Genomic DNA, 18,578 nt, shown 5'->3' with positions numbered 1-18,578 from the left:
CTCGGATGGTTGACACGACGGTGAGATCCGGGCGCGGGGGTTTCGTTCCCGGCGTTGGAATGGAGGCGGGGTGCAGCGGCAAGGTGAGGAGCGCTCGGGCGCTGTGCTGTTGCTGCGGGCTTGAGGAGAAAGCAGAGGAGGAGCTCCTCTCTTTTGGGCTTGATCGAGGCAAGGAGGAGGATTTGGTGGGGATCGGGATGGCTGGGAAAAACGAGGGGGGGATTTTTGGACTTGGAGAGATCCCGAGGTGGGAGATAGTACGGCGGCGGTGGTAGGGACAAATCCCCTAGATTTTAGGGTTGGCTTGATTGGGTAGGTGGTGGACTATATATATAGGGATAATCGGATTAGGTTTGGACCCTCCGATCAAAATCGGACGGTCTCGGATAAATAGGTTAGGGAGCCCAATTAATAAAATGGAGACATTTTGTAGATGTTCGGGGATGATCCGGACACAACGGTGGCACCAGTCCGGGTCGGGTTAGGGACAGCTTTCGGACGCACGCGAGGGGGGCTGCGGGCTGACGAGAGAGGTTGGGTTGGACCTGGCGGTAGGTAGTGAGCTGTGTAGACGGTCTCGAGCTGAGAGAAGAGAAGAGAGGGAGGCCCGGCAACAGTTTTCGGAGGCCGAAAATGTCCGACGTTAGACCGGCTATACTGCCGCTATAGTTATCCGTTGGGGCATCAAACGATCTCCGAATGCGATGAAACTTGACAGGCGGTCTATCTACACTATAATAAGACCACATGTCAAATATCATCTCATTCCGAGAACATTTTCCCGCCACTTAAAAAAATAATATTTCGGACATGCCACGGGCGCGTGCAAGTGTGTCTGGGTTCAGAACGGACAACGGAGAGAACGAGGGGACCGGGACAGATGCAAGTTTTAAAACATGATGATGCAATGTACATGATGACATGATGAAATGCAACACGCAAGCAAATGACCTGGCAACAGCAGTGAATAACTCGAAGACACCTGGGACAACGGTCTCGGGGCGTCACAACTTACGTCCAAACATAACCCAAATAGTGTTCACTTCCCGGACTCCGCTGAAAAGAGACCATCACAACTACACACTTGGTTGATGCATTTTAATTAAGTCAAGTGTCAAGTTCTCTACAACCGGATATTAACAAATTCCCATCTGCCACATTACCGCGGGCACGGCTCTTGAAATATTATACCCGGCAAGGGTGTCCCAACTTAGCCCATCACAAGCACTCACGATCAATGAAGGATATTCCTTCTCCCAGAAAGACCTGATCAGTCCCGGAATCCCGGTTACAAGACATTTCGACAATGGTAAAACAAGACCAGCAAGACCGCCCGACTGTGCCGACAAATCCCGATAGGAGCTGCACATATCTCATTCTCAGGGCACACCAGATGAGACATCCTACGAGTAAAACCAACCCTCAAGTTTCCCCGAGGTGGCCTTGCAGTCTACTCGGTTCGGACCAACACTCAGTGGAGTACTGGCCCGGGGGGGGGGGGTTGAATAAATCTGATCCTTGGGTTAATTACTCCCTAGGAAAAATTTTAGGTTGTTATTAGGAAGATGTTAAAACCAAGGTTGGGCCTTGCTGGAGGAGTTTTATTCAAAGCGAACTGTCAAGGGGGTCCCATAACCCCAACCGCGTAAGGAATGCAAAATCAAGGAGCATAACACCGGCATGACGGAAACTAAGGCGGCAAGAGTGGAACAAAACACTAAGAAAAAGGCCAAGCCTTCCACACTTTGCCAAGTATATAGATGCATTAATTAAAAAAGAGATATTGTGATATCCCAACATATCCATGTTCCAACATGGAACAACCTGCAAGGCACCTGCAACTAGCAACGCTATTAGAGGGGCTGAGCAAAAGGGGTATCATAGCCAAACAACGGTTTGCTAGGAAGGTGGGTTAGATGCTTGACATGGCAATACGGGAGGCATGATAAACAAGTGGTGGGTAGCGCGTCATAATGATAGAAGGAACAACTAGCAAGCAAAGATAGAAGTGATATCGAGGGTAATGGTCATCTTGCCTGCAAAGTTATCAGAGTTGTTGAAAACTTGCTCCTCGTAAACGTACACAACAGGTTCCTCGTTCACTAACTCGTCTCCCGGCTCTACCCAAAGCAAGAAGACAAGCAACGGAACAACAATCAAACACGGTGCAATGCACAAGCAACATGATGCAAGACATGGCATGGAATGCAAGGTATGATGTGAAGTGCATATGGGTACTCCGGAAAGGAAAATATGATCAAGGAATCAAATTGGCAAACCAAGCATGCCATTGGAAAGAGTGAGTAATTTCGGTCGAAATTGATATAAGGATCACCGTAAATGGATGCACGGTTTGCAAATGGCGAGCAAAACAAGAACGATGCCAAATTGCGCTTAACAGCATCATAGCACTTAAGATGCAACAAGAAACTATGCTACAACACTCCAACATAGCAACAAGTCAAATGGCAGTGAATTACAAGTGAATCTCTACAAATCATGAACACTGAGCTCCTGCTAGAAGTCACTAGAACAAGCCTAAAATAGCAAGGCAGAAATGCAAATGCTAACTGTTTCACAAACTTGGTGAAAATACTAAACATGTTCCAAACAACATCAGATAGCAATGTTTAGAGCTAGCAAACAACATGCTATAGGAACATATCATGGCAAACAAAGGAATGCCATGCTAGTACTAAAGGCAAAGAACAAAACTCCCTTACTGAACTTTAGCCAAAGATGCATAGAAAATGAGGTAGCACCCATGCGAACATGGTAAGTGATGATCAGTTTCAGACAGTATAAAAACAGAGCATGGCAGAAACAGATTCATGATATCAACTTTGCAAGCTCATGCCACTCACCACAAAGCATACATGGCATCACAAGGTAACCAACAGCAATAAGACACAATTATGAAGCTAAACATGGCAAGAGCAAGTACATACGGTGCATGGTTCACTAGCAAAACACATGGCAAAAATGAACTTTATGTTAACAATCTACCAGCAACAATATTTAGCTAAAGTTGAGCATGGTAAAGACAAGCCACACTACTCCATAATTACAACCGGAGGCATGACTGGATAGGGCATAACCACATCTTAAAAACACTCTTACTGAACTGCCTCAAAATGTGCATGGATCTACTTGTGGCAACAAGACAACATAGCATCATAATGTAACAGGAAAAGACTTAGCAAAATTACTAAGTGTATGAAATCAGCAATATCATGTAGCCTACTTTGCATGCTTGTGCTAGTCACCACAGAGCTCATGAAAATACAAGGCTTGCACCGCTATAAATATGGCATGGAGAAGCTCCTAAAACATGTAGACATGATGCTCATAGGATGCACACACAAAATGCAATGAAAATGACAAATCAGCAAGTTATGATGGATTCCAGCAGACAACATCATTTAGCACTTCTGCAACGAATATTAGGGCATCGATACGGACAGTAACATGAATGCGAATGACACTAACATGTAGAGAATCACGAGACGAATATTTTGATATATCATATGTGCAAATCGGAGCTATGAGCATGGAGATATGACATGTCAAAGTGGTGCGCATGATGTAGATATTCCAGGACTTGGACGGAAATTATACCCATCGGATCTAGGGTTTGACCCGGGCGCGGATGACGAGGTTCACCGAATCTCGCCGAAGTAGAAGAGGAGCGCGGTGGCCGGATCGGTGAAGGCGGCTGCCGGTGACGACATATGGGGAGCGGGGCGACGCGCGGGCGGTGGCGCCGGCGAGCGCGGGCGGCGAGGCACGTGGTGGCGCCGGCAGCGCTAGGTGGTGGCGTCGGGCGGCGAACAGCGCCGGCGGCAGGTTGGCTCGGGCCCGGGCGAGCCTGCCCTGAGCCCTAGCGGGCCGCAGCGGCGAGGGAGGTCCGCGGGACAGGTGACGGCGCATGAGTGGCTAGGCGCAGCGACGCGGACGTGTCCGGTGGTGCGGAGGTGGTGGGAGCTAGGGTTTCGTCCGCAAACTGAGGAGGAGGCATATTTATAGGTAGGGTGAGCTAGGAGAGTTCAAATGAGGTGCAGTTTTCGCCCGCACGATCGTGATCCAACGACGGAGAGCATGGAGGGGGTTTAGATGGCCTAGTGGGCTATTTTGGAGGGGTGCGGGGCTGCAAAGAGAGAGGTGCTTCTGCGTTAGCCTATTACCCGTTGGGGCATCAAACGACCTCCAAATGGAACGAAATTTGATAGGCGGCCTACCGGTGATGTACCAAGGCCACTCAACATATCTCGGCCCATTCTAAGAATGTTTTTCTCCCGCTTACAAAACGAGATCTGAGGGGTGCAATGGGTGCATGTAGGAGTGTCGGATTCCAAAACGGACAACGGGGAAAATGACCGGATGCATGAGACGAACACACATGCAAAAGAGATGCACATGATGAAATGAGATGAAATGAGATGAAATGCATGACATGAAAAAAATGCAAAACAAAAGACAAGAACCCAACCACGAAGGATATAGCATATCACATAGCCGGAAATGGCAAGAGTTGGAGTTACAATTATGGAGTGTTACATCCGTGCGTCACAGAGGCGGAACTTGGGCAGGAGCACTTTTGCCCTCCGGTGGAGCGATTCCGCCGGAAATCATCGTCATCATCATCACCAACAACTCTCCCATCTTTGGGAGGGCAATATCCATCAACATCTTCAACAACACCATCTCATCTCAAACCCTAGTTCATCTCTTGTGTTCAATCTTGTTACCGGAACTATAGATTGGTGCTTGTGAGTGACTAGTAGTGTTGATTACATCTTGTAGTTGATTATTATATGTTTTATTTGGTGGAATATTATATGTTCATATCCAATATGCTATTTAATACCCCTCTGATCTTGAGCATGATTATCATTTGTGAGTAGTTACTTTTGTTCTTGAGGTCACGGGAGAAATCATGTTGCAAGTAATCATGTGACCTTGATATGTGCTCGATATTTTGATACTATGTATGTTGTGATTCCCTTAGTGTCGGAGTAATGGGCCACGGGTAGGCCAACCCGAGCCCCATAACCTTTCAAGACATCGGGGCAGGCTGCGCCCCTCAAGACCATAGGGCGAAGAGCCGCCTCCTGGGGAGTCTACGGCAAGGTGGCCGACTGCCCGCTCACGGCCGAGTCCCAGAGGCGACTTCCGGAGAAGCCGGCTTTGGGGAGTCGGCCGGTGACTCCAACAAACCGTGACCTCATTGAAGGGGATGGGGTAGGGGCATGGCTATAATGAAGCCCACTCCCCGCCCCTTACCAAGGGCAGGCATGGCTACAGCACGCCGTACTTGGGAAGATCTCCCTGTGGCGTGGCACTGTTGCTCGGTCGGCCCTGACATCAGCACCACTGTACCGGGTCCTGCGCCCACGACGGCTTGTCTGTACGGCCTGGAGGTAGCAGGGCCCACCAGTCAGCTAGACCTCGGAAGATGGCGGGAGAACCGCCAGTCGGACCCGTCGAGAGTCGGCCCGGGGGAGTTGGCCGAGCCCTCCCCCGGGGCCCATGCGCCATTAATCAAGAAGAGATGGGGAATGGCCATAGTGATCGCCCGCCAGGCGGCGGGGCTGTTGCCACGACCCCATGACCAAGCTTGCATCATCAGGAGCACGGCTACAGTAATCAGCAGCCGGCAAGACCCGCCCGCGGCGGACAGGGCCTGTCGGCTCCGTACCAAACCAGTCGGCGGGGCCCACTAGTCGGCGGGCCCCAGCAGTCGGCAGAGAAGTTGGAGGTCGGAGGCACTGACGGTTGGGCCCGCGCCCAGTCGAATTATCATTGTACCCCGGGGGTAGGCCTATATAAACCCCCCGGGGCACCCATGCAAAGGGTTGGATCCCAGTAGTTCTATACCATACCAGATAGAAGGAGAGAGCTAGCCTCGCCCTCTCCTACCACCAGACACAGCTCAAGGAGCAACCGTGTAAACACTTGACCATAGTGATCATGCGGAGACCCCGTAGAGCAGCAGTAGGGGTATTATCTCCCCGAAGAGCCCCGAAGCTGGGTAAGATTCGCCAGCGTGCATGTCTTCACCTCATCCCGTTTCCAGGCACCGGCGAGTTCTACTCGCCCCACCATGATAAGCCATCTGTTGGCATATGTCGCACCAAACCCCCGACATTTGGCGCCCACCTTGGGGCTTGGTGCACCGCCGTCCGGAGATCTGTTCTGGACGGGAACCCTTTTCCTCCCTGGCGAGCGCAGCCAGCCAGCCACGCCAGACGAAGTTTGCGTCGACGCGCTGCACGGTGTTGAGATCGCCTGCGCAGCCAGCTCCTTGGTCGAACTTGTCTGTGAGGTCCGCCTCTCCGATGAACCTGCGTCCGACGCAGGCGCAGGCGGCCCCGAAAACCTCCTCGCGGGCCTCCTCGATCAACTCCACGTTTCCGGCGAGCCTGCCGTAGACTTGGAGTCTGTAGGCTCCACCGACCTGATGCTGGTCGACTCCGACACCGCGTCGGTCGACGCGTTCCCCACCAATGTGGTGGTCTACGACGAACCTCTCCCCCACGCAGAGAGCGATGGAAGCACCGTCACTGAGGTGCTGGTCATCAGTCATGACGAGTTCCCTGGCGGAGGGGCGCCCGACTCACTCGGCACGGTGCTGCAAGACCTAGCTGCGCCCATTCCGGAGGATGCTGACGCAGAGACGTTAGAAGCGCGCCGCCTTCAACTTGTTTAAGGCGCGAAGAAGCTGGCCAGCATGAGACGCTTGTCAGAAGCTTACCAGCGGGAGATGGATCGCGCTGTTGGCGGCTCGCCGGCCCCGACAAGGCCCAGCCACCTTAGCGCGGTTCAGTAGCGCGGCGTAGCCATCGCCAGCCTGTTTGGGGCTAGCCGCCCCGTGTATGTCACGCCAGCGGAGAACATCCGAGCCGCCCAGGCAGTGGTGGATGAGCTGGACAATTTCGAGGGCGAAGAGCGCCGCCTCATGATGGAGCGAGTCCAGCGGCTCCTCGACGCGGCCGCCGCACAGAACGAGGCCGGCTGCCGCACGGAGGCGCCGAAGCGGCCAAACGACGACCCGCACCAAGATCAAGGCGCGACGTCTCGGACACCGACTGGCGGTGTCCGAGGAAGAAAGGACAAGGAGCCGGCTGTCAGCCACAGTCGGACTCGGATTACCATGGAGCGCGACCGAGACGGCCGCCCGAGAGCAGTGGAACGACGGGACGACTATCCGCCTCCCCCTCCCCGCAAGGAGAAGCGAGTCTACCCGCCGCCTGTTGACCATCCGACTCTCGGTGACCGCCTTGGCCGCCGAGAGGGAGTTGGAGAGAATGACGCCCGCCATTGGATCGATCGACTTCACCGGTCCCTGGCGCTGGAAGAAGAAGACAAGCTGGGTCCGCCTTGTTTCGGGCCCCGCATTCGGGACAAGCCCTTTCCCAGAGGGTTCACGCTGCCAAGAGACACGCCCAAGTATACCGGCTCCGTGAAGCCAGAAGACTGGCTAGTCGACTACTCCACGGTTGTCAGCATAGCAAACAGCATCAAGCGTGTCGCCGTAAAGTACGTTCCGCTCATGCTCCAGGGCACAGCCCGGACATGGCTGAACAGCCTAAAGACCCGCAACATCAACAGCTGGGTCGACTTCACCGAAGCGTTTGTCCGCAACTTCACCAGCACGTACAAGCGTCCTCCCAAGCCTCGTCAGCTCTCCTTGTGCGTGCAAGGTCCTGACGAGTCGACTCGCGACTACCTCACGCATTGGGCTGAGCTCCAGAACTCCTACGAGGGCATGCACGAGGTGCAGGCCATCGAGTACTTCACAGCTGGGTGTCGAAAAGGCACCCTCCTCAAGCACAAGCTCCTCTGCGATGAGGCAGAAACCATCGACGAGCTGCTGATCATAGCGGACAAGTACGCTACGGCCGACTCCTCCATGAAGGCGGAAATTCAAATCAGCACGACTGGCAAAGTAGCTCCTCAGGCTCCAAGAACTCCGGCGGCAGACGCCGGCCGGCGACAACAGCAGGGCGACAATAAGCGCAAGGCCCCGCAGCCGGCTTCCAGCAGCCGGCAGGTCGCGACTGTTGAAGCCCAGTAGCCAGAAGAGCAGCCTCCGCCCAAGCGAGAGAAAGGCGGCAAGCCGAACTGGTTGCTGACCTTCTCCTACGAGCAGACCTTGGATGGACCTTGCAAGTTCCACAGCGGCGCGAAGCCATCGAATCACACCACCCGGAAGTGCCACTGGCTCACCAGGATCGCCAAGGGAGACGGCCTCCTGCCACCCCCGCCTCTGCCTCCGCCCCAGCAGCCGGCAGTCAGGCCAGTCGGCGCGATACAAGACGAATACCCTGAAGAGCACGGAGCCTACATGGTGTTCACCAGTGTGGCTGATGATCGACGCAGCAGGCGGCTGCAGTGACAAGAGGTGAACGCAGTAGCCTCAGAGACGCCAGAGTTCATGCACTGGTCTGAGAGGCCCATCAGCTCGAGCAGGGCTGACCACCCAGAAGTGATGCCGAGCCCGGGCTCCTACGCCTTGGTCCTGGACGCCACCTTTGCCACGGACAAACAGGCCGCGCGTTTCTCGCGAGTTCTGATAGATGGGGGCAGCAGCATCAATATCCTGTACAAGGACACCATGGAGAAGTTAGGAATCAAGCAGAGATAGCTTCAGAACAGCCGGACTATGTTCCACGACATTGTTCCTGGGCTTTCCTGCTCACCAATCGGCAAGATCCTGATTGACGTCCTCTTTGGGGACAAAGATCACTTCGAAGAGAGTCTGTTTGGTTTGAGGTAGTGGACCTTGAGAGCCCATACCATGTGCTACTTGGCCGGCCTGCCCAGTTCCAGGGGAATTCTGACTATGGCCAGCGACTACCGGAAGTCGTCCGCTTGTGCGGCCGAGAGCAGTCGGCTGGCCGAGTCCCTGGTGATTGCAGCTGAGAAGCAACTCCTTGAGCGAGTTGTGGCGATGGCCGGCAAGCAGCCGGAGATATAGCCCAACCCGAAGGAGTCGGAAGCCGAAGGTTCGTTCAAGCCGGCCAAAGAGACAAAGAGGATACCCTTGGATCCGGAGCGCCTAGAGAGGTACGCCGTCGTAGGTGCAAACCTCGACAGCAAATAGGAAGGCGAGCTCGTCGATTTCCTCCGTGAGAATCGGGACATCTTCGCATGGTCTTCCAAGGACATGCCAGGTGTACCGACGGATTTCGCCGAGCACAAGTTACATGTCCGATCTGATGCAAAGCCGGTCAGGCAGCCCCTGCGCTGCTTATCAGAAGAGAAGAGAAGAGTTGTCAGAGAAGAGATAGCCCGACTCCTAGCAGCCGACTTCATTATGGAAGTTTTCTTCCCAGAGTGGCTGGCAAATCCGGTCCTGGTGCTAAAGAAGAACAAGCAATGGCGAATGTGTATTGACTACACGAGCCTCAGCAAGGCCTGCCCCAAGGACCCATTTGCTCTACCATGAATTGACCAGGTGATAGACTCCACAGCCGGATGCGAGTTGTTGAGATTCTTGGATGCATACTCAGGATATCACCAGATCAAGCTGAATCCGGCTGACAGATTGAAGACCGCCTTCATCACGCCATTTGGAGCATTCTGCTACCTCACCATGACGTTCGACTTAAGGAATGCCGGCGCCACCTTTCAGCGTTGCATGCAGAAGTGCCTCCTCAAGCAGCTCGGCAGGAACGCCCACGTTTACGTGGACGACGTGGTGGTGAAGACGGAAAAGCGAGGAACACTGCTGGAAGACCTCAAGGAGACCTTTGAGAAGCTGCGCTGGTTCCAGATCAAGCTCAACCCTGAGAAGTGTGTCTCCGGAGTACCAGCCGGCTAGCTGCTAGGTTTCCTGGTCTCTGAACGCGGCATAGAATGCAACCCAGTAAAAATCAAGGCCATCAAGAGAATGGAGGTACCCAGCCGACTGCTGGATGTGCAGAAGTTCACCGGCTGCTTGACGTCCATCAGCCGATTCATCAGTCGGCTGGGCGAGAAAGCTCTCCCCTTATACCAACTCATGAAGAAGACCACTTTTTTCGAGTGGAACCATAAGGCGGACGAAGCTTTCCACCAGTTGAAGAAGATGCTGACTACTCCACCCGTCCTGGCGGCTCCGACTCCCAAGGAACCTATGCTCCTGTACATCATTGCCACCAGCCGAGTAGCCAGCACAGTCATTGTAGTAGAGCGCAAGGAGGAAGGCAAGGCGCTACCTGTCCAGAGACCAGTATATTACCTAAGCGAGGTACTGTCGACCTCCAAGCAGAACTACCCCCACTACCAGAAGATGTGCTATGGCGTGCACTTCGCTGCCAAGAAATTGAAGCCTTACTTTCAAGAGCATCCAATCACAGTGGTCTGCACGGCTCCACTTGCCGAGATTATTGGTAGCCGAGATGCCTCTGGTCGAGTGGCCAAGTGGGCCATAGAGCTGGCTCCTTACACCATCTACTACCAGCCCCGCACCGCTATCAAATCACAGGCACTGGACGACTTCCTCGTCGACTGGGCCGAGACCCAGTACCTGCCTCTAGCGCCTGACTCCACCCATTGGCGGATGCACTTCGACGGCTCCAACATGCGCACCGGCTTGGGAGCCGGCGTCATCCTCACCTCTCCCAAAGGCGACAAGCTCAAATATGCACTGCAAATCCATTTTGGCGCCTCCAACAACGTGGCCGAGTATGAGGCACTCATTCACGGGCTCCGGCTCGCCAAAGAACTTGGCATCCGCCGAATCTTGTGTTATGGCGACTCAGACTTAGTGGTCCAGCAGTCATCTAGCGACTGGGACATGAAAGACGCAAACATGGTGAGCTACCGTTTCCTCGTGCAGTAACTCAACGGGTATTTCAAAGGGTGCGAGTTCCTCTATGTGCCATGAAACGACAACGACCAAGCAGACGCCTTGGCACGAATCGGCTCTACCCGCCAAGCAATACCATCTGGCGTTGTCGTGGTTCTAACTCTGACAGTGATGTAGGGGGTGAATATAGAGAGGCTAGATCTTAGCTATTGGGAAGTTGTTACACGCGAGGTTTACGAGTTCAGGCCCTTCTCAGAGGAAGTAATAGCCCTACATGTCGGAGCCCGGAGGCGGTCGACTGGATTATGCGTGTATGGATTACAGGGGTGCGAACCCCCCATACTGAGGAGGGGGTGGCTTATATAGAGTTCGCCGGACCTCTCCTGCCCTCAATAATGCAGGGTTTAAGGTACATTTAAGATTGGGCGTTTCTGGTAACGTCCCTAATAAAGTGCTATAATGATCATAAAGACTACTTAACAGCCGATCGTTTGCCTGCGGAGTGACTTTAGGTCTCCTGGCAGTCGAGTGGTTGGCTTCATGGTCGAGTGATAGCTTCTTGGTCGAGTGTCTTGAACCCGTCGAGTGGGATACCTTCAAGTCGATTGAAAGGTGACTTCTCCTAGGGGTGTCCTAGGGTAGGACTCTTTGGTCAGGTCCGTGTCCCTACCCTAGGTACATGTCTTCATCATTAGCCCCCGAATGGATCGAGGTTAGAGTGGGGAAAGAGTTGGAGATCTTTCCGACTGGTTCTTCGGGCTATGTGAGCGCCTCGTTTTGGGTCAATCGTCACGGATGACGTTGCCAACCTTTTTCAGTCGCCTTGATCCATTCCAGGCCTTTCGTCGAGTGAATTTCTTTGTTTGTGACATACCGAGCGCCGGCGCGATCGGGGTCTTCTGTTTTGACAAGTTGTTTTGTGGCCCGCGGATGTCGCGGGATTCGGATTTTGGGAAGTGCGCGGGACGGGAGCGGCCGCAGTAATCGGAAGCGATAAAGCGGAAGCTCCTCGATCCCCGCGTCGTCTTTTTCGCCACGTACTGCGCGCGCGTCTGCTGCGGGATTTGACTGGATAGCCTGGGCCTACCAGTCAGCCACTCGGAAGCGGTCCCTTATAAATCGCCGGCTCGGGGTTTCCAAGCAGTGCGCTCTCTTCTCCTCCTTTCTTCCGCCTCTCCCCCTTCGCAAGTCCTTCCGCCACCTTCGTTCCCGCCCCAACGCAGCAGGCCCGTGCGAGACTTCGCCGGCGACGATGACGAAGAGCAAGACCTCCGCTCTGGAGCGCGCGAAGAAGGCGGCGGCGGCGGGGAAAGGGAAGAGGTCAGCTCGGGGCGGATCTTCCTCTAGGACCGCTCTGCCCAAAGGTTGGATCCAGGGCGACTGGATGCCATCGGTGCTCCGGCAAGAGGATCTCGACGATATGGTCGAGGGGGGAGTCATTCCCCACGAAGCTGCGCGTCTTCCGGGGGGAGAGATCGAACCTCAACCCCGCGACGGTGAGTGCGTGCTCCTAGCCACCCACATCGACCGAGGGTTTTCTCTGCCGCCCCATCCTTTCTTCCGGAGTTTCCTGAATTTCTTCGGAGCGCAGCTCCACCACTTCACTCCCAACTCCATTGTCTACCTTGCTGCTTTCATCTCCATGTGTGAGGCTTTCTTGGGTTGTCGACCCCATTGGGGACTCTTCAAACACATCTTTACCTGCCGTTCTCAATCGGTCAAGAAGGCTAAGTCGAGTGACGAGAGGACGCAGGTGATCCAGCTGTGCGGGGGCCTGGCGATCCAGACGAGGGGGAAGAGTTGTTTTCCATCTATCACCTTCCCGGAGTCGGTCCGTGGCTGGCAGTCGACCTGGTTCTACTGCAAGGACGAGGCGACCCCAGGACAGTCGACTGGTCTTCCTCTTTTTTCCCTCGACCGAGCCGAGAAGCCTGCCTCTCTGAAAGTCGCGCCGGAGGAAAAGGCCCAAGTCAAGGTGCTGGCAGGTCGAGTGGTTGAGCTTGTCCGCGAGGGTGTGACTGGTATGGACCTGCTGGAGGTCTTCCTTCAAAGGCGCATCCAACCGCTCCAGGCCCGCGACCACCCGATGTGGCTGTATTCGGGTCTTGACGACACCACTCGGGTCCACCCGGAGGAGGTCACCGACGAGATGGTGGAGGGGTGGCTGTCGAGCATCACGGGGAACAAAGACAACCCCCGAGGAGCCAGGAGGGTAACCCCACTCGACAACTCGTATGAGGTGGACCAGGTATGTCTTTGTGCTCCCGACTGATATCTTGTCTTCTGCATTGGTCTTCTTTGAATAAGTCGATTGACTTTCGTCTTGCCTGTTGTTTTCCAGGCGACCACCGAGATGTACTCGACGCCCAACGGGGCACAGGGGTCGACTGAGGAAGGGGAGGCGAGCGGAGGCGAGAGCGGGGACGACCAAGGCGAGTGGGAGTCCGACGGTGAGGGAGAGGGAGGCGACGACATCTTCTCCAGCGAAGGGGAGGAGGAGGAGGTTGAACCCCCCCGCCCGGAGGGGCGATCCAAGCTCACCCACGATCCAGCGCGGGAACGTGGCAAGGCGACTGCTCCTGTTGGGCAGTCGTCGAAACGCCCTCGGACCTCTTCTCCTCCGCCGACTGGGAAGGCTCCCAAGCATCCACGAGCGACGCCATCCAAGCCGCCCAAGGCTCTGCCCAAGATGAAGATAGCTGTTCCTACCATTTCCGGGTAATAATAAGACTTGCTTTCCTTTGTCGACCGTGGACGGATCCTTGGTCGATTCACTGAACCAACTGATTGACTTTCGAGATTTGCAGCGGTGCTACTTCTGAGGTCTCCGCCAGGAACGACGACCAAGAGATGGAGGACGCTGTTACCTCCAACCCTGGTACGATTGCTGACGTCCTGCCTTTGAGTCGACTGAACCTTTATTGCTACTCTGGTCGATTGAATGTTTTCCTTGTAGCTCCTCCTCATGTTATCGACCTCCCGGATGACGACGACGACGGTCCGTTGAGAGTGAGGAGGCACAAGAGGGCGTCGGCTGACAAGACCCCCCAATCCGCTCCGGCGTCCGAGGCCGTGGCTCGGGATGGTGGTGACACCACTCGGGCTTCTGTGACCTTCGCCGTTCCTCTGGCGAGTGCGCGGCCCTCGGCGTCGACTGCGGATCCACCTTCGCTTTTTGCTGCGTACCCCGTCCCTGAGGACCAAGCGGCTGCTGCAAAGGAGGCTATACGCCAGGCGGGGATCATGATGGAGCAAGTGAAGATGGCTCGGGAGGCCAGCCAAGCAGCCTATGACGCGAGTTCGGCTCTTCAGAGCAACGTCCAGGTCAGTCGACTCGACACTTGGTCTGTTATGATATGCTGTTTGAAGAGTCTCTTTTCCGAAGATCTTTTGTATCTGTATCTGTACACCCACTGGGTGTGTCTGCCAATCCTTTGGACGAGTGGGGGCACGCTAAGTGCACCCACTGGGTGTAGTCCCCGAGACTACGGTGGACTGCTGGCAGTCGACTGTAGTCTTTACATTGTGTTGCTGTAGCTGTATTTCTTCACTCGGTTTGGTCGGGCCAGGTCGAGTGGAATTGTATCCGGTCGACTGCGGGCAGTCGACTTTTTTTTGGTCGAACCAGTGGGGGCACGCTGAGTGCACCCACTGGGTGTAGTCCCCGAGACTACTGTCGAATGTTTTTGATTCGGCTGTGGTCTTAGAAACGTCATCATTGTCTCTTAGTTACTCGGAAGCAACTTATCTTGGACGTCTGTCGACTGATTTTCCTTTTTACAGAAATCTTGCGAACTTGTAGCTCGCTATACTGAGTTGGAGAATCAGCAGATCCAGCTCAACCTTAACTTGAAGCTTGCTCAGGAGAATTTGAGGAAGGCGCAAGAAGAAGCGAAAGGTATGGCTGGTGAGGTTCTCTATTCTTAACGGGTGGCTTTTCTTTCTTCTCCATTCTTGATGTTGGTTCCACTCGACGCGCCACAGATAAACTGGAGGAAGCTCTGAAGAAGAAGGACCAAGACCTTGCAGAGGCACAGAAGGAGGCCTCAAGCAAAACGAAGCTTGCAGAGGAGAAATTGGCTTCGGTCGGAGCTCTTGAACAGGAGAACTCCAGACTGAAAACCGCTCTCGAGACAGCTAATCGAGATGCCAGTCGACTGAAGAAGGAGAAGATGGCTCTGCACGACAAGGCGGGTGAGCTGGTGGGGAAGGTAAAAGATCTGGAAGCTTATCTCGGTGGACTTGCCAAGAAGTTGTTCGTCATGCTCGAAGGTAATTACTCTGCCCCGACTGTCTTGCAGTTTGCCAAGCCTGCGTAGGGCCACTGTCTTACTCTTGAATCGTGTTTGCAGAATTCTGTCAGAACTTTGAAGAGGAGACCAGTCGAGTGGAGCCAAGCTTGGACCCTGTTAACTCTCTTGTGAAGGACGAGGCTGCCATGAACGTGCTCCGACTGGAGTCTCGTGTTGCCAGCGTCGTTGATTATCTGGCTCGGCTGAAAGTTGCAATGTCGCGGATCGACACATCACTCTGGCCTGGGACGACGCTTCAGAACGACCTCGAGTCTCTGATGGCTCGACTTAACAAAGTCCCAGGTCGAGTGGCGGAATGGAAGAAATCTTCTGCTAGATGTGGTGCTGATGTCGCTCTATCTCTGGTCCGCGTCCATTGCAAGGAGGCGCGAGAAGAAAAGCTGGCGGCCATCCAAGTTGCCAATACCAGGAAGCACAGCTTTCAAGACTTCATGGAGACCTTCATCGCTGCTGCCACCCGCATTGCTGACGGGATCGACTTGGATGAGTTCGTCGCCCCTTCCAGTCCTCCTCCCGAGGAGTGAAAAACATTGAATTTACCTCGGGATGCCGAGTGGATTTGTAACCGTTTAAACTCCGCCTAGCCAAGGGCTCGAGTACTTTGAGGTCTGGGACCTTCTGGGCTTTTTTTGAACTTGATTTCTCGTTGGATATCTTCACGGTTTGATTCGTCGAGTGGAACTTGATCTTCACTCGGAATAATCTTGTATTTGCGACGCAGCTCCGAGGGAGAAGGTAGCGGTCGACTCGCGGATTGGGTCGAGTCTTATACTTAGGCGAGCACTGGGCTGCAGCTAAGCCCCCGAGTGGGAGGTTGGCTCTCCACTCGGTAGGATTTTTAAACACTTAGGCGAGCACTGGGCTGCAGCTAAGCCCCCGAGTGGGAGGTTTGCTCTCCACTCGGTAGGATTTTTTCAAACTTAGGCCAGTGCCGGACTGCAGCTAAGTCTCTAGGTGAGAGAACTTAGGCGAGTGCTGGACTGCAGCTAAGCCCTCGAGTGGGAGGATCGCTCTCCACTCGGTAGGATTTCTTCAAACTTAGGCGAGTGCCGGACCGTAGCTAAGTCTCTAAGTGAGAGAACTTAGGCGAGTGCTGGACTGCAGCTAAGCCCCCGAGTGGGAGGATTGCTCTCCACTCGGTAGGATTTTTTCAAACTTAGGCGAGTGCCGGACTGCAGCTAAGTCTCTAGGCGAGAGAACTTAGGCGAGTGCTGGACTGCAGCTAAGCCCCCGAGTGGGAGGATCGCTCTCCACTCGGTAGGATTTTTTCAAACTTAGGCGAGTGCCGGACTGCAGCTAAGTCTCTAGGCGAGAGAACTTAGGCGAGTGCTGGACTGCAGCTAAGCCCCCGAGTGGGAGGATCGCTCTCCACTCGGTAGGATTTTTTCAAACTTAGGCGAGTGCCGGACTGCAGCTAAGTCTCTAGGTGAGAGAACTTAGGCGAGTGCTGGACTGCAGCTAAGCCACCGAGTGGGAGGTTTGCTCACCACTCGGTAGGATTTTTTCAAACTTAGGCGAGTGCCGGACTGCAGCTAAGTCTCTAGGCGAGAGAACTTAGGCGAGTGCTGGACTGCAGCTAAGCCCCCGAGTGGGAGGATCGCTCTCCACTCGGTAGGATTTTTTCAAACTTAGGCGAGTGCCGGACTGCAGCTAAGTCTCTAGGCGAGAGAACTTAGGCGAGTGCTGGACTGCAGCTAAGCCCCCGAGTGGGAGGATCGCTCTCCACTCGGTAGGATTTTTTCAAACTTAGGCGAGTGCCGGACTGCAGCTAAGTCTCTAGGCGAGAGAACTTAGGCGAGTGCTGGACTGCAGCTAAGCCCCCGAGTGGGAGGTTTGCTCTCCACTCGGTAGGATTTTTTCAAACTTAGGCGAGTGCCGGACTGCAGCTAAGTCTCAAGGCAAGAGAACTTAGGCGAGTTCTGGACTGCAGCTAAGCCCCCGAGTGGGAGGTTTGCTCTGCACTCGGTAGGATTTTTTCAAACTTAGGCGAAACGGGTTCGCAGCTAAGTCACCCACTGGGGGATTCCGTATGTAAACAAAAGTGACAACAATTAATGGAACACTCTTGCCTTTGATAAAAAACGAACTACAGGAATTTTTCTTATTACATCTCGTCCAAGGGAGAGCTCAAGTGTAAAAGGGGCGGAGTAGTTCCGCATTCCAAGCTCGAGGCTCGTTGACCTGGCGATCAACATTGTAGAGGTGATATGCTCCATTGTGGAGGACTCTGGTGATGATGAAGGGGCCTTCCCAAGTAGGAGCAAGCTTGTGTGGTTTCTGTTGATCCACTTGGAGGACCAAATCTCCTTCTTGGAAGGCTCGACTCTTCACATTCCGGGCGTGGAATCGACGCAAGTCTTACTGATAAATGGTCGATCTGATCATGGCCATCTCCCTCTCTTCTTCTAGGAGGTCGACTGCGTCATGCCGGGCCTGTTCTGCTTCATCTTCGGTGTAAAGCTCGACTCGGGGCGCGTTGTGAAGAAGATCACTTGGCAGAACCGCTTCGGCTCCATAAACCAGAAAGAATGGAGTTCTTCCAGTCGACCGGTTAGGGGTGGTCCTCAATCCCCACAGAACTGACGGAAGCTCGTCGACCCAAGCACCTGCCGCGTGCTTGAGATCACGCATCAGCCGAGGCTTCAGTCCTTTGAGAATCAAACCATTTGCTCTTTCAGCTTGTCCATTCGACTGAGGATGCGCGACCGACGCGTAGTCGACTCGTGTGCCTTGAGAGGCGCAAAAAGCTCTGAACTGGTCCGAATCGAAGTTTGACCCATTGTCAGTGATGATGCTATGAGGGACTCCATATCTGAATGTTAGTCCTCTGACGAAACTGATAGCAGTGCCAGCATCGAGGTTCTTGATAGGCTTGGCTTCAATCCATTTGGTGAACTTGTCGACTGCCACAAGCACATGCGTGAATCCGCTCCTGCCTGTTCTCAGTGGACCAACCATGTCCAGTCCCCAGACAGCAAAGGGCCAGACGAGTGGAATGGTCTTCAGGGCTGATGCAGGCTTGTGTGACATGTTGGAGTAGAACTGGCAGCCTCCACACTTGTCGACTATCTCTTTTGCCATCTCATTTGCTCTAGGCCAGTAAAATCCCGCTCGGTATGCTTTAGCCACAATGGTCCGAGAGGACGCATGGTGGCCACAGGTCCCCGAGTGGATATCATCAAGGATTATCCGACCTTCTTCTGGTGTTATGCACTTCTGACCGATTCCAGTCGCGCTTTCTCTATACAACTGCCCCTTTATGACTGTGAAGGCCTTGGATCGGCGGACGATCTGTCGAGCCTCTTCCTCGTCTTCTGGGAGCTCTTTCCTTAGGATATACGCGATGTACGGTATCGTCCAGTCGGGAGTGATTGCCAAGACTTCCATGATTAGGTCGACCATAGCAGGAACTTCGACTTCAGTCGGATCTGTGGCACTTTTCGGTTGTGGGGCTTCTTCTGTGAAAGGAT

Source organism: Triticum aestivum, chromosome 5A (assembly GCF_018294505.1).
Source record: "Triticum aestivum cultivar Chinese Spring chromosome 5A, IWGSC CS RefSeq v2.1, whole genome shotgun sequence".
NCBI lineage: Eukaryota > Viridiplantae > Streptophyta > Magnoliopsida > Poales > Poaceae > Triticum > Triticum aestivum.
This window is presented reverse-complemented; position numbering follows the sequence as displayed.